Raw genomic sequence first — 27,842 nt, 5'->3', positions numbered from 1 at the left:
AGAAGATGACTCTTTCTTCCACAAGTGAACTGCGTGGGAACATGAAGCTATGATGACCTCATCTTAAAGCGACACTTAGCAACTAACATTCATGCTTTCTCTTGAGTGTGGGTAGGATGTGGTTTGCATCTAAACAACAGAATATGGCAAAAGGGATGTTATTTACTCGATTGTATTGTTATATAAGACTATTTTGCTTGTGAAATCTGTGCTTGTGTCTTTGTATGTGCACACACATACACATGTGAATTTTGCTGCCAGAGTAGGCTGTGAGAAAATACATTTATGACAATAACCTGGAAGGGCATAGAAGAAGTGGGTTCATCACCAGTAATGTTTCTGGTGATGACCACCCAGCCTACCTTATCTGCTAGTAAAGATGGGTGCTTTGAAACCAGAATGTTTATGATGATTTGTTAAGCAGCCATAGATAGGTAGGAAAACAGTTTAACCAAATGATAATTAGGAACTAATTTATTCTCTGCACTATTGCAATAACTTCTAATGTTATGTCTCAAAATATCTCCTGTACTTAAATAGCCGAGTGATTCTGGAATTTTCCATAAATGGCATTCTCATTTATGTGTCACTCAAGACCCACTGGAGGTAAGTCTTCATGCCTTCAGGCTTTCTCTCTTTTTTTTTCTTTTTTCTGTTCTATATTTCAGCCCTAGCGAACTACTTGTAGTACTGGGAGTAGTTCCTTCTTTTTCCTAACTCCTAATTTCAGCTCACACTTCAGAATCACTCTTTCTCATTCTTCAAGATTTGTTTCAACCATCTCCTTTTCTTTTTTTCTTTTTTAGATTAATATATTTATTTAAGCACCATGGTTACAAACATGTTTGTAGTTGAGTTTCGGAAATAAAACAGTACAGCCCCCTTCACCAGTGCAACCTTCCCACCACCAATGCCCCCCATTATCTCTCCTTTCCCACTCCCTGCCTGTATTCAAGACAAGCATACTAATTTTCTTACTCCCTGCCATTGTCACGATAGTTGTTGTAGTTATTTCTCTAACTGCACTCACGACTCTTTGTAGTAAGCTTCATATCATAGGCTGGTCCTTCCAAACCTCATCTATATTTTCTCTGAATATTATTACCATACTGTCTTTTAATTTTCTTAAATCCCACAGTGAGACTATTCTGTGCTTTTCTCTCTCTCTCTCTCTCTCTCTCTCTCTCTCTCTCACACACACACACACACACACACACACACTCATTTCACTCTGTATAATAGTTTCCATGTCAATCCATGTATAGAAAAATTTCATGACATTTTTTTTCTGATAGCTGCATAGTATTTCATTGTGTATATGTACCACAGTTTCTTTAGCCACTCAACTGTCAGGCAACCATCTTGCACCACAGAGTCTGACACACATAAAAAAAAAAAAGAAAAATCAATGCTAGAGTAGGTGTGTAGAGAAAGGAAATTTAATTCATTTCAATGCCATCTAGTCCAGCCTTTTTGGAAAACAATATAGAGGGCTGGAGTGATAGACAGTGGTAGGGCATTTGCTTTGCACACAGCCAACCTGAGTTAGATTCCCTGCATCCCTGATAGTCCCCCATGTCTGCCACGAGTGATTTCTGAGTGCAGAGCCAGGAGGAAACCGCTCAGCACCACTGAGTATACCTCTCACCCCTGAACCCCCCAACAATATGGATATTCCTCCATCATTTTCTCAAAATACAGACAGGGATTTCCCACAGTCCTACTGTATGGCTTTGTCAGGACAGATAGATATATTGTAATGCTCACTGTAGTAACATTCCCATACTAAATAACACATTTTGTTAGGACAAAAAATTCTGTGTTTATTTTATTCTTCAGATTATCCACATCTCACACAATGGAAGGCACACAGCAGAAATAAATACTGAATTAGTAATTTTAATGTTATGGCATAATTATAGTTCTCTTTGAGCTGTTATTCATACCAACAATTATGGGTTTTCATAATACAACTACTAATAGGATTCTATCTAATAAACTGATGAACTCTTTCTGGCCCATCCACTATAAACATATGTAAATGCCGATTAAACTTTCAGAAGGGTTGGAATGAGATGATTGACAGGAAAACTCTAAATATCAGTTGTTTACTGTTGTGTTCATTACTGGAAATAGCTATTGGCAGGAGAATGGTATTGTCATTACTTAGCATCCCAGAGTCAATGTCTCCTTTACTTAGCTACAGAAAAGTCTGAGTCCTGTTATCTCATGAGAACTACTCAAAAGAGCATTTCCAGCCTCCAAACTTGTTTGTCTCATTTCTAAAAGCATTCCCTAAAAGACCCTGTGTCTTCCACCTTCATTTCAGAATCTAGTTCCAGAGTCTCCACCCACATCTGCCATTTTCTTGTTGAAAACATCCCAATTCCACTACTAATTTCCAAAACAAAATGATGGATGCCAACTCTTCCCAGATATTCTTGTCTGGACTGACAACTCTGGGCTTTCTCAGAATGAGAGCTGGTTTATTCCCCTATCTTCCTGGCATAGCAGCCCACAGCCACATTGGACACCTTTTGATAGAAACAGCTTAACTCCAAACTTTAAATCTTACTAAACTGCCGAGTCACCTAACTTGTTCCAGGTCTAGAGATCCTGGACTGCATGTCTGCACTTGGCTATGTGACAGTTCAAAATATCATAGAACTGGGGCCCGGAGAGATAGCACAGCGGCGTTTGCCTTGCAAGCAGCCGATCCAGGACCAACGGTGATTGGTTTGAATCCTGGTGTCCCATATGGTCCCCCGTGCCTGCCAGGAGCTATTTCTGAGCAGACAGCCAGGAGTGACCCCTGAGCAACGCTGGGTGTGGCCCAAAAAACAACAACAAAAAAAATTTCATAATACTTTAAGCACAGTAGGATCACAGCATATCTCATAGGAAGACTACCAAGTCTTGCATAGACGACTACCAAGGTCAGGAGACTAAACAATAACACAGAAGGCTTACCTAGCACCATTGAAAGTTAAAACAATTATTACAATTTGACGATTATTGATCTAAAATTTGATATTCCATTTGTTTTTGTATTATAACCAATAATATGAAGTAACTTTGTGTTTGCAAGGATGCAAGCCTAGATTGCTGGATGAGTAACTGGGAATGCTGGTGTGATCACACATATGGTGGGATTGGTGTTTGAACATCAAGTCCTCCAAAACAATTGTATTATGAACAACTTGGTAAATCACTGTGTTATGATAACAATGTTTTTAAAAAATATCTAATTCTGGGAAAAATAATTGAAACCAATCTCCATGGCTGGAAATATAATTTTTTAAAATAGTGATTTCTTTATTTAATACTGTGGTTACAAAAATGTTCATAGCTGAGTTTTCATCATTGAATGCACACCACCCTTCACCAGTTTAAATTTCCCGCCACCAATGTTCCCATTAACCTTCTGCCCCAGCCCCTGCCTGTCTTTGAGACAGGCATTCTATTTCTTTCTCACATTAACATTGTCATGGTAGTTGTTGGTGCAGTTATTTCCCTTTCTTACCACTTTTTGTGGTAAGTTCCTGGTCTTTCTGGCCCTCATCTCTATTTTCTCTGGGTATTATTTGATAATAATAACTGTCATTTATTTTTCTTAAATCTCACAGGTGAGTGAGACTATTCTGTGTTTGTCTCTCTCCCTCTGACTCATTTAATTACGCATAATTATCTCCATATCTGTCCATGTGTAGGCAAATTTCATGACTTCATTTTTTTTCTAACAGCTGTGTAGTATTCCATTGTATATATGTACCATAGTTTCCTTAGCCACTCATCTGTTGTTGGGCATCTGGGTTATTTCCAGATTCTGGCTATTGTAAATAGTGTTGCAATGTACATAGGAGGGCAGAGGGCATTTTTATATTGTGTTTTTGTTTTTTGAAGGTATATCTCTAGGAGTGGTATTGCTGGATCAAATAGGAGTTCAATTTCCAGTTTTTTGAGGAATATCCTTATTGTTGAATATAATTTGGAAAATCCTTAAGCAATTTCTTTTGGTGGTAGTTGTGGAGTTTGAGCCACATCTGGCAGTGCTCAAGGCTTACTCCTGGCTCTGTACTGAGAGGACACCCCTCGTGCTGCATTGGAGACCCTAAGGAGTGTCATTGAAGTGGTATCGTCTGCAAAAGGCAAAGGCCACCTAAATCTTATAATATCTCTCTGGATAATTAAACAATTTTATATGTTGTTTTCAATTTGATGCTATTTTGCTTATAAAAAATTTGATCCCAAAAATTATATGATTTTCCAGTGTTTAGTCTTTCTGTCCAGGACCAAAAATGTAAGGAAGATTGTGAGGCATTCCCTCAAGTTAATAATTTAAGAGGTTACCAAAAAACATTCGTTAGATAAATATTATTTTAATTCATTATTTAAATAATTAAGGCAAAGATTCTGTAATGAGAAAATAGTATTTTAAATAAAGGTAAGATGAGTTTTATTACTGCTTTTGTGTGCCTTGGGCTTCAAAATGATTTGGCATGGATCTACTTCTTCTTGTCTCTATGTTCCATGAATTTACAGTCTATATCAATTTCCATCAGACCTATTATCTGATAGTCAGTAAAAGAGAGGATGCTTAGTGAATATTAGTTGAAAAAAGTTTTATTTTTTTCTTTTGAGTAATAAAATTGTAATACTGTCACTAGTCATAAAGTTCTTTGATTTAATAATAAAAGTATTGATTTGAAAATGATTCTCTTCCAGAGACTCCTAAACAACTAGCTAGAGAACTGAGACCAAAGCTTTGCTTAGCATGGATTGGTGATGAATAAAGTGACTTACTCTTCACCATCACATATTTCCTGATATACACTAATCTTCTTTTGAGCTATTTCCTAGAAGTTGAACATAAGGCATAGGTTCATTGAGTATTCAATCACCTCATGAATTACAAAGGATTTTTACTTTGCTGAAGCTCTAGTATCATTCATAAATGACTCAACTTAACTAGCCATGAATTTTTCCCCCTGAAAAATTCCCAACTGTGAAAGCATGTTAGTGAACCTGAAGTACAAAACCCAAGGAGGGATATACATGTTTGGCAAGGTATACACACATTCTAAATCTTGGTTTAAGAACCAAGATTTATTTAAGCAGGAAGAGAAGTCCTAGACAATACCCCAATTTTTAAAATATATATGACAAAATCATGCCTTCCAAAACCTATACTGTGAAATCAAATTCTTCTCTAGACACTTTACTCAATCTTATAGTCACAATAGTTTAACTATCTAGGTATTAGAAATATCACCTGAGAAAGTCCCTAAGGCCATGCTTACTTTGATTTGGATGGACCATTCATTCCATCAAGCTATAAGTTCTCCTTCTAAGTGATCTTCCTATTTTTTTCTTCCAGCCTTCCAATTACAAAGCAATAAAATTTTCTTCTATTATTAAATACAGGAAATAATATCTCTCTATGCTTTTTACTAGGACATCTTCAATCCAAGACAACACCACCTAGGAATAATGCCTAAAAAATATCATTGACTAGGGGCCTGAGAGATAGCGTGGAGGTAGGGCATTTGTGTTGTATTCAAAAGGTCGGTGGTTCGAATCCTGGCATCCCATAAGGTCCCCCGAGCCTGCCAGGAGCAATTTCTGAGTGTAGAGCCAGGAGTAATCCCTGAGCACTGCTGGGTGTGACCTAAAATCCACAAAAAAAAATCATTGACCAGTGACATATTGGTCCATTTGTTCCAGTGAAATTGGACCAGGAATCCCATAGATACTTCTATTTAAAGACTGGTTAGACCCATGCTGTTAGATAAAGTTATCTTGACTTGCTAGAACACTGGAATGTCTCTAGATTTTAGATGATATCTAGATTATTTGATTTAATCAATAAATTTTCTCTAGAGAAGCTCTGGCTTCCATTTTAAAGTAAATTTATATTTGAAATCGATTAAAATGTTCTAAAGATTAGTTCCTTCCATGAATCTTTAATATTTTTTTCTTTGGTAGAGACAAAAATGTGTTGGTGAAACTTTGATGAGGGTCAATAGTTGAGTTCCTGGGATACTGTGGCTTATAAATCCAATCTTATCCATCCATGTCTTGGCAGTTTAAAATTAAATGAAATTCTACCAAGTTTTTAGATTTTTTTGCATGTCTTCTGCTTTCCCAACATGTATTTCATATACATATACAGTTCCTGTTGATGCCCATGTCATTTGTTCTTGAAGACTTGAACTGTCTTTATGTTTTTTTGTTTTGTTTTTTTACTTTTTTTTTGTTTTTGGGGTCACACCCGGCAGCGCTCGGGGTTACTCCTGGCTCTACGCTCAGAAATCGCCCCTGGCAGGCTGGGGGATCATATGGGATGCCGGGATTTGAACCACCGTCCTTCTGCATGAAAGGCAAATGCCTTACCTCCATGCTATCTCGCCGGCCCCAATGTCTTTATGTTTTAAACATGTCCTAAAAAAAGGTTCATGGAGATTCTAATTTCATTAGAGTTAGGAATGGTGATAAGATTTGAAGTGTCATAAAGCTAAAGAATGTTCTTAAGATGCTGGCAATATATAAACCTAAATTAAAAATTTCTTCAAAATTTATATTGGCATGAAACATGGTAGTGCTGAATAAAAAAAGGGATAAATCAGAGGTGAGTGAATTTCTTTTCGATCTTGGAGACTGAATACTTCTTGTCTGTATTCATGATTATTCTGGTAGAAGATCATTTTATCTCCTTCATTTAATCTTTGCCATGGCAGTCCTGGGCAGATTAAGAAGGCGAGTGGGCTAAGTGGAGTAAAGATGAGGACCCAATGGACTTCAAAATCTGCCTCAAATAACTCCAGGAAGGATTTATTTCTGTGTTCTTCTGCATAGAGAAATGACTGATAACTGTGTCTATAGTCTCCCTGTACTTTTCTCTAGCACCAATAGAATGATTTCCCTGATACCTTATTTAATAAGGATAGCTGGTTAACAATGTACCCAAACCCTGCACAAGTACATGCATATTTTTTTAAAAAAAATGGTGGTAGGTCAAAGAAGTTTCATAACTTAAAATGGAAACTAATTGGTTTTCTTTTTCCATCTCTTCCAAATTTTTTAACTGGGTAGAAAAACAAAACCCTGGGACCTTGGAATGTCAGGGGTTATTCTGGCATAGAGCTAGGCAGTCAGTTTATTTTTTCTTCACTTATAAAGGACAATTAACTGTAACATTTAAGATTTTGGCAAAGTCCCCATTAGGTGCTGCAGTGTTTTCTGGAGTAACAGCTTGCAGTTTCTAATCTAATAACCCTTCCCATTAAAAACACAAAAGAATCGTTCTTTATTAATTTATTTTAGAAAAAACTTATTTGTGGGAATGAAATAATAAAAATAGTATTTCTAGACACAGTACCAAGAGGCCATTTCATATGAACATAAATTATATAACTTTAACTATGAACTCTACAAACATAATCTTATTCTCTCAATGGCTGTTTCGCACTACTAATTATACCCATAGTGTTAGAAGTAAAGTAGCTCATAGTCTTTTTTTTTTTGTTTTGTTTTTTGGGCCACACCCGGTAATGCTCAGGGGTTACTCCTGGCTATGTGCTCAGAAGTTGCTCCTGGCATGGGGGACCATATGGGACACCGGGGGATAGAACCGCGGTCTGTCCAAGGCTAGCGCAGGCACCTTACCTTTAGTGCCACCACCCGGCCCCTGGTCTTTTTTTTAAGGAGCCCATGAGGAATGACATATAATGTAGGTAGCTGCAATCTACCACACTTCCTAAAGTGGTCAACTAACATATATCAAATGTGCATTTAATAAAAAAGGGTCATTTTAGATTCCTTAGAATTTCCTTTCATTCTCAACCTATTTTCGAATGAGTAGACTTTAGGTAATTCTTTCATATGAATAAAGAAAAAAAAGTGTCTTCCTCTGGTTTATAGTCTTAACAAACATAATTATACAACATTGTATATTGTTTTGCTACATACTAACCTCAGAGTAGTGACTACAAGGTATATCTAAGTCATAATTCATTGTACCCACCAAAAAAAGCGACCTTATTTGGTGAATCGCACCAAGACATAGTTTAGATTCAGAGATGTAATCTTCCTGGATAGAAAATAGGTCCTTAAATTTAATATTAGTGTCCTTTAAGAGGAAAAATAGATTTCATACACACATGAATAAAATTAGATGAAGATGGAAGTTCAGGCTGGGGGAAAGACTCATTGAGTATCCTTAGGTAGAAGACTCAGAATTTAAAACAGTGGTATGGATAGAGAGACGTTTCTCTTAGGAGACTAAGCATGTAAGTATTGTGACATTGGTTGGACTGGGCTTCAACTAGAAGAGAATGAATGTCTATTGTATTGACCAAAAAGTTTGCAATAACTTACCAAAGAGAGCACATAGACTCAGATATTACTTGATATTTTGTTATGATAATATTCAACTCAATTTTTCTTTCTTTGCTTAGACTTTTATTTGTTTTTTCATCACTTTCAAAGATGCTCAGGTTTTACTCTGGGCTCTTTACTCAGGGACCACTCTTGATGAGGCTTGGGAGACAGACCATAGGATTAAGCCAAGGATTAAACCCATGCTGGCCACATACAAGGCAAATTCCTTAACTATTTTGTTTTGTTTTGGACCCACACCCAGTGGCACTCAGGGGTTACTTCTGGCTCTGTTCTCTGAAATCGCTTCTGGCTCAGGGGACCATATAGGATGCCAGGGATCCTTTCTCTTTCTCTTCCTCTGTTCCAAGTATGACAGTACTTTTTAGGAAAGGTCTTTCCTTATTTTTCTACAAAACATTTAAAAAAAGACTTAAAATATTTTCATATTGAGCCTACAGTTCCTCTACTTTTATATTTCGGGCCAAACACAACAAAAAACTATAGGAATAAATTTTTATTGGTTGATGGAATCTATTATGCTGATTCAGAGAGAGAGAGAAAGACATAGAATGGTCTCACTCATCTATGGGTTTTAAGAAAAATGAAAGACATTCTTGCAATAATAATGTTCAGACACAAAAGAGAGGAGGGCTGGAAGTTACAGCTTACCTAATGAAGCTCACCACAAACAGGGATGAGTTTAGTTAGAGAAATAACTACATTTTGAACTATCCTAATAATGAGAATGTATGAGGGAAATAGAAAGCCTGTCTAGAGTACAGGCGGGAGATGGGTGGGGAGGAGGAAGATTTGGGACATTGGTGATGGGAATGTTGCACTGGTGATGGGTGGTATTCTTTACATGACTGAAACCCAAACAACACAATCATGTATGTAATCAAGGTGTTTAAATTATATATATATATATATATATATATATATATATATATATATATATATAATTCTAATCTAATAAGTTTGGCTTTAGACAGATCTTCTGGGAACTTTGCTCTGGCTGTCTTTTCTTAGCCGGACCCTCATCTAGGGTTTGCAACCTAGATGATTGTTTTTAGTTATGGAGCTATTGTCTATTTGTTAGGAAATTTGTTTCCAGAAACAAGCATGTTTTGTTCTATTCTCTGTGACTAGTACCAGGGAGCTAGACAAGAAGATCTCCCCAATGCAGAGCACACTACTTATTTCTGGCCAACGAGTCTTAGATATACTGTACTTGGACACGAAGGAGCAAACATTTACCAGTGGTCCTAATGGAGCTTTGCTTTTCAGTTCAATCTCATCTATGCAAATGACAAGGTTGTACAGTGAAAGTCCTTCTTCCTTCCCTCACTCCCCATCAATATATTTACACGTGAAATGTTTATTCTACAAGAGGAAATGTCTTTCTCATCAGTCTGGGAGGTGACGTGCCACATGATAGGGTTGTTTTATGGAGGCAAAGTAAATCAGAGGCATATATTAGGAAGTACCCAGGGGCACACCCTTGGCAATGACCTTTAAAGGGCAAAAGTATGTTCCTTGACAGCATAACCAGCAAGTGAATGATCTCACAATGAAAGGTCACCTGCAACTAGAACAATATTTTCAATTTTAGCACATAATCTGGTACCTTTTAACACATTTCTTTTCCTTCATAGGATCTGATTTTTGCAGAAGAGCAGAATGCATGGCACATTTCTTTGCTTTGTGATAAGAGCCCCCAATTTGACTAATGGTAATACTATCACCTGTAAGCAGCACCTGCTATTTAATAACCAGCAGTCCCGTTGCTTATTAAAAAGTGACATTTACATTATTTTGAGATGACATAAATTTTGGATGGCTTACAATGAAAAGATTCTAATTCTATTCTAATACTAAGGAGGTGATTTAGTTGAGTTGGTGCAAATAATCTTGGCTCAGATTGCACAGCAAGGGAGCAGCAAACTCCAACTCTCTTTATAAGCCTGCTTTAATTTGTACCCCAATACAGCATTTCTAGGTATTACTACAATCATTGAATAAAGTGGGTCCATAGTACTTATATGTAAATTTCCTGTAAAATCCCTTAATAGATATGCCTCTTCTAGAATCCAATTATTCCGCTAGTCTGTTGCTTTCACCATAGATTCTCAAGTCTCATGTATGCTTTGTTCTCCATGCATGTATGATGTGCTATGTCCAATGGGACATCAGTTTTGTTTTATAATCCAATTGTAAACTTTTATGTTCACCATCTCTACTCATTGTTCAGGTGTGTCAGACTATGTCCAGAGCTTATCCAATCTCCTATATAAGCTTATCACTGATGCTTCTGAATCTGTCTTCTAATGGGAATTTTGCCATAGCATTGGAATAGAGGAGGTTGCCTGAAGCAAAAGTGTGAACAATCTGCTCTCAGTTAAAGATAGGCTAGATCAATTCAAGCTGACTTGGGTTTGGCTTGTCCCTATGTCACTCAAAAATATATATATAAAAAAAGACTAATTTTATTTTCCTTATAATGTGGAGTATAAACCACTGATGTTAAGTAATTACACTGATTTTCCTACATAAATCAATTTACCAAGTTAATAAAAGGACAGCAATCTCTGAATAGTTTTTCAGATAACAATAGTCAATCTGCAGAGCACTCTTTTTTTTCAGCTGTGGAGAACACTGAAGGGAAAATTCCATCCCTGGCAGCTTGTCAATCAGTTTTAAGGTCAGCTGGTGTAAGTCTGGAGGGTTCCTTTTCTCTATGATTCAGGAAAACCTCCGTTCCATTCTGACACTCTTCCTATGTGTGTATTATTCTCAAAGCTCTGACACAGCTCTGTGCTGATTCCAAGAGGAAGGAAATAGAGGTGAGTAGGAGAGAAGAGCATAATTGTGCATATTTTCTCAGGTTCAAGCATTTACTTTGAAATCATTTGCCAGGAAAAAGTAAAGATCAGTAAGTGGCTTCTAATGATATACTCCAGGCTACTTTGCAAGGAGCTGAGTATATTTGCATAGACTGATTCCTCAATTCTCTAGGGCATGGCTGTGTGTCAAGTTCCAGGAAGGGACCATCTTGATTTTTGCTCACTGACCCCTCTAGGACCAAGGCCTTGGGAAGTTTCTTCCTCCATGAATAAGTTTGGTGCTGACCCTTGATCTTCATGCTTCAGTTTGCTAACTTATTAATCAGGAATGATGCATGCTCTGTCCCTTTCTACAATTTGCCATATAGAATCACAAAACAAGGAGCAGAAAGGAGATGTTTGGCATTTCAGAAAGAAAAAAGACTACCTCTCAACCCCCTCCGAAAATAAACCCTTACATAATAACATGTCTTTACTGCTTTCAGTTGGGTCACACCCAGCAATGCTCAAGGATTACTCCTGGCTCTGCACCCAGAAATTACTGCTGCCAGGCTCCAGAAACCATATAGGATGCTGGGATCAAACCCAGGTTGTCCTTGTGCAAGGCATTCATCCTACCCATTGTGCTGTCACTCCAGTCCCATGAGGATTTAATTTTAAATATTTAGAACTCAGAGTACATTAGTGCTCGAAGGTCTCTTTTTATTTAAAAAAAAAGGCAAGAAAAATAGTCTTCTTACTGAACTATATGTTTCTATGTGATCTATCACTACATCAGTGCATATTTTTGATATGCAAATTTCTACCAAGTCAAAATATACAGACATTCTTTTCAATGATTGCCCTAGGCTTTTGTTTAATAAAGATAAAAACATAGTAAAATTGCAATTCATAGAAGAATGTCCTTATCAGAAAGAACAGACTGACAGCAGGTTTCCTTGCCCAGCAAATGTTTTTTATGACTTTCTGCAATTTAAATATGAAATTATTGATTTTTGCCATTTCTTGTTCTAAAATATAGACATGAAAGAGCAAGCACATTTGTCAATATGATTCAAAAAGCCCAAATATTAATCCCCACAACGTTTCTTTTGAAACCTAATGATGTGGTTTAGAGAGTAATGAAAGAATTGCTCTTAGGGGTAGAATGTGACCCAGAAACAAAATGTTTGAGTTTGGAGGCATATTCTGTTGGACAGAAATTTTGCCAAGGGTAGACAAAGATCTACTAAATGCTTTTGAGAAATGAGGGTAATACAAGCATAATTCTCAGTTACATCTGCTAAAAGGCATGCTTGTGAGTTGGGAACTGAATGAGGAGAAGGCAAGATTTTGTCAGAATTAGAAGAATTATTATCATATCCTCTTTTCATCATAAAACTCAAATTCCATGTTGTTCTATACATCACAACCACACCACCTCACTTCGCCAATCTAGTTTAGTAAGATTTTACTATGCCTGACAGAGAAACTAATATCTTTTTCATTTTGACAAGAAACATCAAATTCTTTTTCCATGGTCTCTGTTTAGACTATTCTATTTTTTATAGCAATGAGAGACAACATGGCCTTAATGCAGAGATTCTAGAGATTTTATACAATTGAAGAGCATTTCTGAAAACTTGTAGGCACTTTGAGCTTGTCAATTGATAGGTGGTTCATGACATATCCTGGTCAAAGGCTAAGAATTTTATACTCTGTGTGAGCACTAAAATTATACAGAGAAGGGCCGGAGCAGTGGGGCAAACAGTAGGGCATTTGTCTTGCATGCACTGACCTAAGACGAACCATGGTTCAATGCCCCTGGCATCCCATATGGTCCCCCAAGTCAGGAGTGATTTCTGAGTGCATATCCAGAAATAATCCCTGAGCATCACAGGGTGTGGCCCCAAAACAAAAAAAATTATACAGAGAGACATTGAAATCCTAGAATAAAATTTTTAAATATGGACAATAAAAATACTGGGCAAAATATGGAAAAAATTAGGAATCCAAGTTTTGAATTGAAGATAGATATTACAGGATCAAGGTGCATCTCCTGCAAGTAGCTGATACCAGTTTGTCCCCAGTACCACATATAATAGCTCAGCATCATGAGGGGCAACCACGGTGGCCCATGAGGACCTTTAGGGCGTATCCTGGGTGATCCCTAGTACTGCTAGGTCCAAGAAAAATCATATTCTTGTGACCCTCACATTAAACAGTGAGTCTAGTTGGCTGAGAATCATATCAGAGGGATACCACCCTGGGTCTCCTGAGCATCCTGGCAAGAACCTCATTTAATTTTTAAATTTGGTAGGAAAAATAAGTCTACAAAAGCATAGAAGTCAGTACTTTGGGTACTAAAATTCTTAATTTAATAAAAATATGATTTTTCCAGTCTTATATAGTTCCTATGATAAGCATTTATGACTTTTCCAATGGTTTCAGTCACTTTGATCCACTTTAACAGAACACTTAAATACCTTAAAGGAGCTAAAACAATAAAAGCAAGTTGTTTCGTTTTATATTTGTTTATTTTTTGTTTCATGTTTGTTCATATTTTAGTCTATTCTTGTCATAGTTCAAATACTGGATGTTCAAGGTCAAGGTGATTTGATTCCTGGTAAGAATCTCTTTTCTGTTTCATAGATGGTTAAATTCTTTCCATAATATTCCTCACATGGCAGAAACAGAGACATAAAGCAGCTCCCTTACTTGTCTTGGTATAAAGAAGTGACTATATTCATAAATCTCCCAACTTTCTGATTTGATTAACTTTATAATTGTCTCTCTCAAAAATAGGGTTTCAACTAATTCTCCAGTAGTTATAGAGACATGAATACTTTCATCACACTAAAATTTAATAAGAAAACGTTATTCTCTTTATTATTTGAAAATGTTATTTTCTGATTTTATTTCATTTGTTTAAAAACTGTACTTGTTTAAATGAAAACAAGAAATTAAAGGTAACTTATTCTCAAGGTTAGTCAGCCATATGACTCAGGCTACAATTTTATTTATATATTGCAAATCGCGGACAACTAGAAAAGAAAGGAATGGACTGAATCACCATTTAGCTACTTCTGCTTTAAAAATATCATTATTGAGGGCCAGAGAGATAGCACAGTGGTAGGGCATTTGCCTTGCAAGCAGCCGACCCAGCACCATTGGTAGTTCAAATCCCGGCATCTCATATGGTCCCCCGTGCCTGCCAGGAGCAATTTCTGAGCGGAGAGCCAGGAGTAACCCCTGAGTGCGGCCGGGTATGGCTCAAAAAAATAAAACCAAACAAACAAACAAAATCATTAAAATAAAATAACCTATTTTTGCCTTGAATTTTAGAGATTTTAGTTTTGTTTTGTTTGCTACTCATGAAGAGTCAAGAAAGACATAGTCAGTTAACTTTCCTGGAGCTCACATAGATATAAAATCTCAGATTAATTTTATGTTGCCATAAACCTGTACATACATGATCATAGACAAGAACTTTCTTGTTACTATTCAGGTTCAAGATAGATGGTCCATGTTCTGCATGCAGGAGCCTGTTACTATTTTAAATTCAAGTTACTATTTTATAAAAATAGTAATATGAAGAATCCTTTAATTAGTTAAATTACCATTTTATCTATACCCTACATACCTGATTATTATTATTAATGAAATAAAAATGAAGTACTAGTTCTCTAAATCCTAAACTTTGGTCACTAAGAGTAGAATATTAAGTCTTCCCCTGTTGAATTATAGGCGTTTGTTGTCTATAATTAGTTTCTTAGTAGAAGCCTTCTATAATCGAACAGAGGAGTGTGCAGGTTAACTCCTTACAATCCTGGCTTTTGGGTCACATACAGATGTGTTCAGTGTTTATATCTTATTTGTACTCAGGCGAAATCCATGGTTTGGGGAACCATACAAGTGACAAATTCTATTCAAGGTTGGCAGCATACAAGGCCAGCACTTTACCCCTTATGCTATATATCTCTCTTACCCTCAGACAAACTTACATTCTCTGGAATTCTCCAAAGCATAAAGTATCATTCTCATCTCAATGTATGATAAACTCTTACAATCATTGATAGGCTCTCAGAAAATATTCCCCCACTTTATTTTTCATCATTTGGGTTTTACCTGGCAGATTATACCTGATTCAGTACTATAACTAAAAGCTATTTTGGCAATGCTGGGGATCCATGCAGTTATGGTGATTAAAATTTGGGCTCCTGCATGCAGAATATGTATTTCATCTCCCTGAACCCAGACACTACCATTTTTAGTGATATTGCCTTCAAAATCATCTAGGAATCATTTTTAAAGAAAACATAATAAAATGACAGTTATTCAAGACTTGGAACATCTATCTTTATACTGAATCTCCTCTTAGGAAGTCTTTAAAACTCATAAGTCCATGGAGAAGTAAAAGAACTCTCCTGGCACCTTTTCACCAGTTCTATTGTGCAGGATGACAGAGAACTGCCTCACTTTTCTACTATAGCTTCCCTACATTGCTGTGTACCTAATAATAGATAGTGAATACTGGGGCCCACCACTGCTCTCTTCTTGAAGATAAAGGTTTTGTAGAATGAGCTAATGTTGTATGAGCTAATGTTACAAGCACCTCTGCTGCTAATGTTAAGCCCTATGTGGGATGAGTACCCCTGTAGGGTTACTTCCTTCCCCAAAGAAGTACAGTTGTCCTAAATGTTATAATATATATCTAGATTTATCTGACTACCCAAGATAATTCTGGAGCCATATTATGCACTAAATTTGATCGTATTTTTTTTAACTCTCCCTATATATTATTGTTAACTCTGTGAAAACATGTAGCTATATTCCCAGAGTAGATTTTCTCAACCTCTCCAAACCTAACTTCTTACCTGAAGAATGGAATTTATATCTGTTCCAATTTATGGTTCTGAAACAAAATTTGTTGTTGTTTTGGGGTCACATTGAGCAGTGTGGGTTTACTCCTGTTTCTCTACTCAGGGAAAAATGTCCTGGTGGGACACTCAGGGAACAATATGCGATGTGGGAATAATCTGAGTGGAGATGGCCTCTTGCAAAGCAAGTGCCTTAACTCATGTACAATTTCCCCTCAAACAAAAACTTAAAACTATAAACACATAAAATATTACAGTGCTAAATTAAAGTTACATTCTTCTTTTATCTGAAGAAAATAAAAGTAGGAGGCCATAACACATTCCCATTGATTATTAGGACATAAGTGTGCAAGTTATGAGCCTTTTTATTCTTAGGCTCATCACTATCTTTTAAGTAGTAATGATGTTGTATTTATTTAGAAATAACTAGTACTATGTGAAAAGTCAACCCTACACAAATATAATAGTAAAGGTCACTTGGTCTTCAAGTATGGAATTCTAATTTCATGTGTTCTATTCTGATATGCATATTTTATAAACACTTTCTGGAGCTTTCTACTAAATTCAATTTATTTAACTTCTCTTTCACTTCTTTTAGTTGGAATCCAGGAACACTGGTGAGTCCCATAAAAGTGTCTGAGACAAATAGTAACTCCCAGTTGTTTCTCTATTGGTTTGTTTGCATGTTAGATTTTTTTTTCCCATCATAGTTACTGTGCGATTTAGCAGTAGGTGGCTAATGGAAATGTTATTTGCTGCAGCGGCAGACTAAATCAGTGGGAAATAGGGACTAGAAGGGGGAGTAATGGGGGAAAGGAATGAATGTGTTTACACTTGAAGATGTCACATGAAACAGCTGGAGGCTTGAGCCCTTAAAACTGGAACTGGCATGTTCTCCAAAGAACTCATCTACATCAATCCATGCTCCTTTACTTTTAGAAATCTATTAATTCACAATGAGTGTATTGATTTTTAGTAGATTTCTAATTTCTGTAATAATTTACAGAGTGCTGGAGAAAATAAGTATGCCCTTTGGAAAGATAAGCATTACTATAAAGATAGGTCTCAGCATGCATTATCGAACCCATCACTGAAACTCTGGATTTTTAGCTTTAAATTGTATATTAATTACAGCAAAACTGACAGGAAAATTCTACTTTATTATCCAAGAAATATACTTTATTTATCCTCTCCTCACCTGTACCCAAAACATGTATGTATGTATGTATATATGTATGTACGTACAGATGTATTTAAGGTTTGGGCTCATACCTGGCAGTGCTCAAAGCTTATTTCTGACTCTACACTCAGAGATCATTTTTGGCAGACTCAGGGAAACTTATGAGGTGCTGGGAATTAAACCTGAGTTGGGGGCCCAGAGAGATAGCACAGCGGTGTTTGCCTTGCAAGCAGCCGATCCAGGACCTAAGGTGGTTGGTTCGAATCCCGGTGTCCCATATGGTCCCCCGTGCCTGCCAGGAGCTGTTTCTGAGCAGACAGCCAGGAGTAACCCCTGAGCATTGCCGGGTGTGGCCCAAAAAAACCAAAAAAAAAAAAAAAACCTGAGTTGGCTATGTGCATAGATAGGTCATTTGTATTGATGGGGTTAGATTTTTTTTTCCTTGTAAAGATCTGTCAGTACCTTGTATATTTCCAATATTAGCCCCTTGCCTGATGGGTATTGAGTAAATAGTTTCTCTCATTCTGTGGATGGCCTTTGTATCCTCATCACTATTTCCTTTGAGTTGCAGAAGCTTCTCAGTTTAAGATAGTCCCGTTAGTTGATCTCTATTACCGCTTGTTTGGAGAGTGATGTTTCCTCCTTTAAGATGTCTTTAGTCTCAATGTCACGGAGTGTTTTTCCTATGTGTTGTTCTATACAACTTATGGTTCTGGGTCTGATATTATGGTCTTTAATCCACTTGGATTTGACCTTTGTGCATGGTCTTAGGTGAAGGTGTGATTTCGTATTTTTGCATGTGGCTACTAGCTGTCCCAACACCACTTGCTGAAGAGGTTTTCCTTGCTCCATTTTAGATTTCTTGATTTTTTTTTTGTGTGTGTGTGTGGTTTTTGGGTCACACCCGGCAGTGTTCAGGGGTTACTCCTGGCTCCATGCTCAGAAATTGCTCCTGGCAGGCACGGGGGACCATATGGGATGCCGGGATTCGAACCGATGACCTTCTGCATGAAAGGCAAACGCCTTATCTTCATGCTATCTCTCAGGCCCCTTGATTTTTTTTATAAAAATATTAATGGATTGTATGCCTGGGAAACATTCTCTGAATACTCAAGCCTATTCCACTTAACTGACTGTTTTTGACAGACACACTTTTAAGTTTAATTATTGTAGTTTGGGCTCATTCTTAATACTATAAAGCCAATGTAACAAAACCTGAATGATTTTAGAACTTTTATTGCTATTTTAGAATGGCAATAGACTGTTCAATGGATTTAATATTTTAGAAAAGTTTCCTTTATAAAAGAACTGCAACATAGAAAAATAATACTGTGAAGATTATCGGTAAAGGAAAAGGAAATTGACAGTATATTTTAGTTGTGAACAGCATGGCACTTTTATATTATAGCATCAAATGTTACTGAAGCCCTATGGAGTTCTGATATTGTTCTTGAGAAAAAACTGTGTTTATTGATTAGTACTGTCCTATTTACAGATATATGAAATAAAATATATTTCTGATTCAAATATTTTTTGGGGTCACACCCAGCAGCACTCAGGGGTTACTTCTGGCTCAGAAATCCTCAGACACTTCTGTGCTTAAATGTTGCTTCTAGCTTGGGGGACCATGGAATGCCAGGGATCGAACCCTCATTTGTCCTGGGTCAGTCGCAAGCAAGGCAAAAGCCCTACTTCTGAGCTACCACTTCAGCCCCTGATTGAAATCCTTTCTCTTCCTTATTATGATATACATCATCTTTTTACCTTAAACTCCAAGCCATTGATTATAAAGAAAATATAGGGCCTAAAGGATTGTATAACTGGTAGCATGCTTGCCTTGCATGCTACCAATCCGAGTTTGATATCCACCACCTTATATAGGCACCAGATTCTACCAGAGTATTTCCTGAGTATTTCTGGGTTAGGATCAATCAGGAATTAGGCCAAAAACAAAAGAAAGAAGAAAGGAAGAAGAGAAAAAAGAAGGAAGAGAAAAGAAAGGGAAAGAAAGAGAGAGAAAAGAAGAAAAAAGAAAGAAAGAAGAAAGAAGAAAGAAAGAAAGAAAAACAGTAAGGGAGGTAAAGAGGGAGGAAATGAGAGATAGCCAGTGAGGGAAGGAAGGAAGAGAGAAAAAGGGGAAGAAAGGAAAGAAGGAAGAAAGGAGAGAAGAAAGGAATGAAGGAAAGAGAGAAGGAAGGAAGAAAAAAGAAAGAATAATGAAAGAAGAAAGAAAGAAAGAAAGAAAGAAGAATGAAAAAGAAGGGATAGAGAGGGAGGAAAGCATAGAGCCAGTGAGAGAAGGAAGGGAGAAAAAGAGGAAGAAAAAAGGAAAGAAAGGGAGGGAGGAAGAAAGTAAGGAAGGAAAGAAGGAAAGAAGAAAGAGAGGATGGAAGGGAGGGAGGAAAGAAGGGAGAAAGGAAGGGAGTGGTGAGGTAGGAAGAAAGGGAGGAAGAAAGGAAGGAAGGAAGGAAGGAAGGAAGGAAAGGAGGGAGAGAGGAAGGAATGGAGGGAGGAAGGAAGGAAGGGAGGGAGGAAGGAAGGAAGATGGGAGGGAAGAAGGAAGAAGGAAGGAGAGAGGAAAGAAGGAAAGGAAGGAGGAAGAAGGAAGGAGGGAGGGAGGAAGAAAGGGAGGAAGAAAGGGAGGGAGGAAGGAAGAAAGGAAGAAAGAGAGGGAGGAAGGAAGGGAGGGAGAAAGGAAGGGAGGGAGGAAGGGAGGGAGGAAGGAAGAGGGGAGGAAGGAAGGAAGGAAGGAGGGAGGAAGGAAGGAAGGAAGGGAGGAAGGAGGAAGGAAGGAAGGAAGAAGGGAGGGAGGAAGAAGGAAGAAAGGGAGGGAGGAAGGAAGGAGAAAGGGAGGGAAGGAAGAAGGGAGGAAGGAAGGAAGAAAAGGAAAGAAGGAAGGAAGGAAGGAAGGAAGGAAGGAAGGAAGGAAGGAAGGAAGGAAGGAAGGGAGGAAGGAAGATCTCTGTAATGTGAGGTCTCTAGATTTTGGGTAGGATAGAAATTGAACATTATCAATGCTTATTGATAAGTAATTGCTTTTTGAAAAGCTGAATCTTGGAGGTTTTCTAAACCTCTTCATCTTTAATCTGAGCTTTGCCTCTTATTTGGATGCTAATCTGGGCTCATAATATTTTAGTGCTCTGAGTTATAAGACACATCCTTTCCTCTTAAAATTTTAAAATTACTGTGAAAGAATTTGAATATTCACCAAAGAAAGTTTCTAAGTAGAAGACAACCTGGGTAGAATCAACTGCAACGAGAAATATCTGACATCCATGAATTTCCTACTCTGTATGAGAGGTACTTTTCTAGTCACACCGAAAATAGTTAACTCTGACAGTTGTCCTATCTTCAAGATAAATCTAATATGGTGATATTCTTATTTTAAAAATAAAGGAGTCAGTGGTCTAAAAATTACATAAAATTATGTTATACATGCATGCACAGGTATGGGTGTATAGGTATATAGTAGCTACTCTAGGTAGACTTGTTATATAATGATGGTCCATACACTTATATATTATATGCATACATACACATTCATTTAGCCTAGGTGTGTGGTAGGTTTGGGCTTGCATATGTATATCACATGATGTTTAAATGACAAAATTATATGTCCAATGACATATCTCAAAATATCCTTATCCCTAAGTGACACATGATTATTATGAGTTCTTGATTTGACAAGTGTTAGATGATATACCAGTATTCAAATCTCAGTGTTTTCACTAGAAATGTTTTCAAGCTATAATATGTTTGAATAAAAATTCTTTTTGAAGTTTATATAGTTTTTAGAAAAAATAAAATTTACCTAAAATTTCACCCCTTGGCTTTATTGTGGACAGTTTTGCAATAAGTGTAAGATTATATTTTATTATGTCTTTAGAAGCAGTTGAAGGTGTGATGCATATATACCATGACTTCTTCTAAACACTTCAGCATGGCTTTTTGTTGATCTAGAGATACTTTCTTACATAATCATAGAATAATTTTAACTTCAATATATTTGTCATAGGGGCCGACGAGATGGCGCTAGAGGTAAGGTGTCTGCCTTGCAAGCTCTAGCCAAGGTAGGACCGCTGTTCGATCCCCAGCGTCCCATATGGTTCCCCCAAGCCAGGGGCAATTTCTGAGCACCTAGCCAGGAGTAACCCCTGAGCATCAAACGGGTGTGGCCTGAAAAAAAAAACACAAAACAAAACAATATATTTGCCATTAATGAAATACCCTTATTCTGAATTCCAGTTTTATTAATTCATTCTATACCAACCCATATTGCATTTCATTCTCTCCAGGACAGGATCATACATAGATAACAGATTTATTTGGAATATCTTCTGATCTTGAACAGTTCCTCAGCATCCTTGCTTTTTATGATAAATAATGATGCAAAAAATACAAATGTCCTGTCCTCGTTTCTTTACATAAAATTTAGTTCAAAATGTGTTTCTCTTCTTTTTGCAGTTATTCTCTTCTAGAATGCTGCTTACATGATGCTATGTCCTCTTCAGAGACTGTTCCATCTGAAGGAACAAGTTTTAGTAGTATTTAATTTTCCTCACCTAAAGTGATTGTTTCATTTATATTCATAATTAGTTTTCTCCTTTGAAGTTGCAAAAGGTTTAAGGAAAGAAATGATAAAGTCACACAAAGACCATATTATCATCAACATTTATACTTAACCAGTTATTTCATGATTTTTACTTGATTTAGTTTGTACTAGGATGACTGCAAGTGTTTGACTTTTCAACTCAGATTTTTTTACACTCAGTATTACTGTGAGAAAGATTCTCGCCCTCTTTTGTTATTGATTTATCAATTCTTTAATGTATGAAGGCAGGATTTACTTTTCTTTTAGTAGTATAGAACTAATTATCATATTGAACTTTTTTTGCTCCAATGATGCCAGCTCTAATCACAAAACAATCCCCTTAATAGCTAACTTCAGCCTCTTGTAACCTTCTTTGTTTTCTTTTAATAACCCTTTGACATACCAGCTCTTCCTACAAAATTCACACCTCAAATGGCCCTGGTTCCTATGAGAGAGAATGGCATTAAAGTTAATATGTTGAATGTGTTGAGTGATCATGGGATACCTTTAAACAGTGACAGAGCTAAGAATATAAGCATTACACACACCTCTATACACACATACAAAATCACATATGTACATTTATTCGCATATACATATGTGCAATGCACAAAAATGCAGTTTATGCATATATATAGAATTAGTATATATATTAAGCCGAAATTTGGGAGGCTAGTTGAACCAGAGCTAGAGGAAATCAGGGGTACTCCCTTCTCCATGATGAATGTTTTTTTCCTACCAATGCTCAGGGGATCCTACCAGTACTGATATCAAACTCAGGCTCTCACAAGCAGACACTTTAGTCTGCTAAGTTGAGAGTTCACAGAAGTATATCGAATGCCATAATTTTTAAACATCTACTTTTGAAATCTTTCTAGTTCATATTTCCATGATGTTTTGCATTTACTCATATGAATAATCCGATATTTTTAAATTGCTTCAAAATGTCCTCAACCATAACAGTACAAAATATTAACACCAAACCTATTAAAATGGTTAAGGATTTACTTGCAACTCTGGCTTCCTAGAACTGCGAGTTATTCAGTCAAGACTTGTCCATATATTACTTGGATTTGTTTTTCCTTTTTTTTTCTCTTCTATGTGGCTGAGATATCCATCTGAAAAATAATTGGATTCATATGTTTCCATTGCTTTCATTTTGAAGTATTTGGAATATTTCTTATTATAATGATTTCATTTTATTTTCTGAAAATGTCAAGCACTAGCATGTCTCCAAATATTAAAACAATACAAAAAGAAATACTCAGAGAAATTTGGCACTTTGCTATATTATTTCTGCCCTGATCTTTTCTCTGTTTGAGCTTCACTAATTTTGATTTCTGCTTTGTCCATTCAGAGTTTCTTTTTTAAAATAGGCAGATTATATACATTAATTTCCCCCTATTTCTCCTTATGCAAAAAACTTGCACATTCCATTTGACACATAGAATATATTTGTGGAATAATTTATTCTGAAAATGACTATCTTTCAGTTCCTCGTGATCTTTCTTATATCTCCTTCTGTTGCACAGTAAACTAGTGTACATATGTATAGATCAACCCCGATATCTGAAAGTAGAACATTCCTACTTGTTTTCATTTGCTAAGTCATTTTTTGGCCTCTGGGAACAGTGAAAATATTCTCATATAAGTTAACGGTAATAGTATACCCAGGTCAGAAAACAAACTACCAAATCATACCAAATGGGAATTTTTTCTTTTGGCTAGCAGGGGGAATATGTATCATAATTTATTCGGTCTTATGTACTTAGACATTTCTAATATTAGGAGCTACATGTATTGCTGCCACGAATCATTTTATGTACATGTGTTTTTCTAAAGATGTGTTTTTCAAAAGTAAATGCACTCTCAGAATATGTTCGTAAAAGTGGGATTTCTGTATTGAAAGATATCCAGAAATGGATCTAACTTTATTTTTATATTTATTTTTTATTTATATGTATTTATACTTATATTTATATTTTTATATTTTGCCTTATATATGTTAAAGATTACACAGGTATCTCACTAGTTTAGGCCTTGATACACTGAGGCATTCAGGAGCCCTTTTTAAATCATTTGTCAATAGGCAGGGTTGACTTAGATTTGAATTTAGGTTGAATTAAGGAATCTTCTAGTTGTAAATGATTACTGTATTAGAGGCTCCATGTTTAGATCCATATAGATACAATAACTGAACTCACATCTCTGCTCTTTTTTTTTTTTTACTTCCACTCCTTTTGCATATAATTTCATTTTTTCTCAAGTTAAAATGTCTTTCCTCACCCTTTGCCTTTTGATTGACTCTTGTGGACAGAATGCAAAGAAGAAAAATGAATTCTTAGTCAAGTTCTTCAGAGGCCTTGTGGGCTATCTCACACTCTTCTGGGCCCCTATTCTATGTGACTTTACCAGATTAATAACTAGACAAATATTTTCATGTCATTTTCATCAGATGTAGCCAGTTATTGGACATGTGAATGAGGCCCTTCTCAATCAGCCAGTCCTCAACCAACCCAACTCTAGATTGGCTACTCTCATGACACATAGACTCATAAAAATAATGCCTTATATTATTAAAACCCTAAGTTTGGGGTATGTTGTTGCATAGCAATTAAGACTGAATATAATAAGGCCATGGTATCATTTCTCAGGTAACATTGTCTAAATTCTCTAGAATGTTTAAAGGTTGTTGTTGATCAAAGTGAAAAGCTTTTTTTATGAAAGAGGCAATGGTGAAAGAAGGGGCTTCCCAGAGCTTGCTAAAGTATCCTTTCTCACAGGTTCCAAGAATATAGAGCTAATGGGTTTAAAATTGGGATCATCAGAACCAGAAGATGGGGTGAATCTTCAAGGTCTTTTCCCTCTCTAACTTGTCAACTGATGTGCTGATTTCCTGTGGCCAAAGGCTAAAGTTTTGATTAACTAAAATATGAGTCCTGATTTCTAAAAGCAAGAAAAGGCAGTAATATAAGGAGTTAGTCAGGAAAGGTTCTCTTGGCAATAAACATCCCTGCTGCATCTTTGTAGCCAACTAGATAAGAAATGGTCCAAAGGGAATTTCTTTCTTGTTTTTTTTTTCTGGTATTTGTAGTAAAACAGGTCACAATAAAACATCCCCTTGTAAGCATTTCTGTTCAGTAACATGCAGGTCTTTCAAAAATAATTTTGTCCAGAGGTAGCAGATTTAAATCAAGGATGGATAATGTTTACTTTACTTAATGTTCATGTAATATCTGACAGTTCAATTCCAGAGAAACTATCACAGAGGTATTTGCTCTGTTTTCTTAAAGAGCAACTTGTTTCACAATTTAGAGCTGTCAATAGGAAAAAAAAATTCATTTAGAAAAAAATTTATTTAGATCCACTGGTATGTTGAGTATCCAGACAAATGAAATTACCACTATAGAACATATTTGCAAAACTTCTCAGTGTTTCTCCAAACAAAATACAATCAGTCATTACTTCTGAGTGATTTGTTGTATTGTTGAAAGCAATTTTGGTTCCTTTAGAAAAGCTTTTTTTGTAGGGAGTGTACATTGTCTTACACACACAGACTGGTTTTGCCATTGCAAACCATCTGGCACCAGAAAATTCCTTACATTGTTTATGTCTGAAAGATTTTAAAAATTGAACAGGCTCAACTGATTAATATCCAGGATACATAGGAACCCCAGGATACATGCGAATAATTTTTATGATAATTTAGACTAATTATTTCAGGGAAGCCGACGAAGTTTTATGCTACAAAGGTAATGCATGGAAGAACATTTCCATTCCATGGGTGAGGCCTGTGATTTTATGCCTTTCCTTCCTTGGCATTTAATACAAGCAGTTGTCAGGGCACTCATGACTGGGAAGCACCCAGGTTCCACATGAAGAGAGAGCAGCAAGAGTGACCATCTGCCCCAAGTGAACCATCTTTCTAGTTCTCTCCTTCACGTGCACATTCTCTGCCCGTTCCCTCTCTCACCATAGGCACTACTTGGCGAGTGAAGATCAGTTGTTTCTCAGAGCAAGCACTGGATGAGACCTCCAGAGGCATCATTTCTCTGCAATACCACTTGCCAGGATTTCTAGTAGTTTCTGTCAGGGCCCAGGGAGGAGAAACACCGAGACAGGAACTGAACATCTTTGGGCCCCATTCATTATAAAGTAGGAGGTGATTCTTGCCATTTGAGAGGCTTATCTGGTACTTAAAAAGGCTGTGTGATCGCTGAGAATTTAAAAGAAGTTATTGATCACATGCTTTTTATCAGGCTGGGGAACAGTACTTGAGATTTGGATGATGTTTTCCTGGAGTGTTTTAAAAGTGCAATCAAAATTCTCTAAAACAGCCTTTGTTTTTCCTCAGAATTGTCACCATATGACAAAACATTGAAGTGTCAAATGCTCTTAGATAAGTAATGTCTCCAAGACTTCCTACTGCATGCGTGTGGACACGTACCCATTTGTCTGGTGTAATGCAAAGCAACTTGATCATTTCATCACAGAAAATTCCCTCATCTGTGTTGGCAATAATTTTTATGCAGGGTCAGAAGTAAATATTTTAGGTAATTTTAGGACCATAAGGCTTTATATATGACTACTCAATTCTACTACTGCAATTTAAAAGCAGTCCTATACGAAATATAAATAAATAAAGGTGGGTGTTCTGTCTTCAATTCCAATAAAACTTTATGTATAAGGGCAAATGGGACAAAAAGAAAGCCCAAACAAAAATTTACACGGACAGCCAAAATTTGCCAATACCTATTTAATCTCATTCTTCATGAAATAAACATGATTTGGTTTCTTTGCTTATGTCTTCTCACATGAAATTTGTGGCTATTATCAACTTTTCTACTCTATGGATTTCACAGAGTTTAGAAATTTTTTTTGATGGGGAAGGAGAGAGAATTGGACCACAGGAGGATATATTTTGGGGATACTCCTTCAAATTCTGTGCTCAGGAATCATTCCTAGGATGCTCCAGGAACCATATGGTGTTGGGGATAGAACAGGACTGACTGTATTAAAAAGAAATATATTCTGAGACCCCGGAAAACATTTGTAAATGTATGAATACCACACATATACTGGGCTTTCATGATCAGGGAGATCAGTAATTCTAACTTATACATAGAATCATCTAGAACTTTGGTGGTCCACAGTATCCTCCAGAGTCCAAAGAGACAATTTAGCCAATGGCTGGCTCTGTCTGGCCCAATCCACTGCAGGCCTAGTGTGAAAAATGACTATTGCAACCCTAATATGCATTTGGTTTTAAAATGATAAACATTACCCGTGGGCTGTTTCAAACAAATAATAACATCATACCACATACATTTCTCAGGTTCAGCACCAGAGTTTCAATCAGGCAAACAAATCCCAAGCTCTCTGCTCTAGACTTTGATGTCAATGATATATTTTTCACCATTCTCCCCTATTATCCCAGTGTGTCTGTTTATTCTTCCCCAGATATATTCACAAATGTCCATCTCTATAAATGTATATGCATATATATCTACATATATATGCAATCCACAGTTTTTTCCCCTGCCACAAAATGTCTGAGACCACATGGGGATTCAACTGCCTGGCTCATGGCAACTAAAGCAAGAGGCAGTGAATCAGAAGAATATTATTGCACATGGACACAATGTCAGCTTCATGACTTCAGACCTTCTCACTAAAGGAACAGCAATTAGACCCATCCCAGTCACTTCCTCTGTCATCAAATCACAGCTTACACCCCACAATGCCTGTGGCAGGAGATGGCCACAGTTCGTACACCAACACACCGTCATACTTGCCTTCTCATTCCATCACTTCTGTCATCTGCCCTGGACCAGCAATAGCTCAGGACAAGGAGCCCACACTTGGGAAAATTTATTATTAGAAACATAGAAACAAGTAGCTGCTAAATAGAGGTTTGATAATAGAGTCAAACTCAGCTGTCACCTGCTGCTCTGTTTTGCACTGCAAATGTAGGAATATAGAAACATTTT

General features: G+C 36.7%; 1 protein-coding gene across 1 annotated transcript in view; it reads right to left on the bottom strand.

Moving 5' to 3' along the window:
- LOC126031048 (sterile alpha motif domain-containing protein 5-like) overlaps positions 1-27,842 on the bottom strand; it is a 1,042,808-nt gene that overhangs the window by 607,614 nt on the left and 407,352 nt on the right. The gene's annotated exons all lie outside the window — the stretch shown is intronic.

Source organism: Suncus etruscus, chromosome 15, assembly GCF_024139225.1.
Source record: "Suncus etruscus isolate mSunEtr1 chromosome 15, mSunEtr1.pri.cur, whole genome shotgun sequence".
Classification (NCBI taxonomy): Eukaryota; Metazoa; Chordata; class Mammalia; order Eulipotyphla; family Soricidae; genus Suncus; species Suncus etruscus.
The sequence above is the reverse complement of the archived record's forward strand: the minus strand, read 5'-3'. Positions and strand labels throughout refer to the sequence as shown.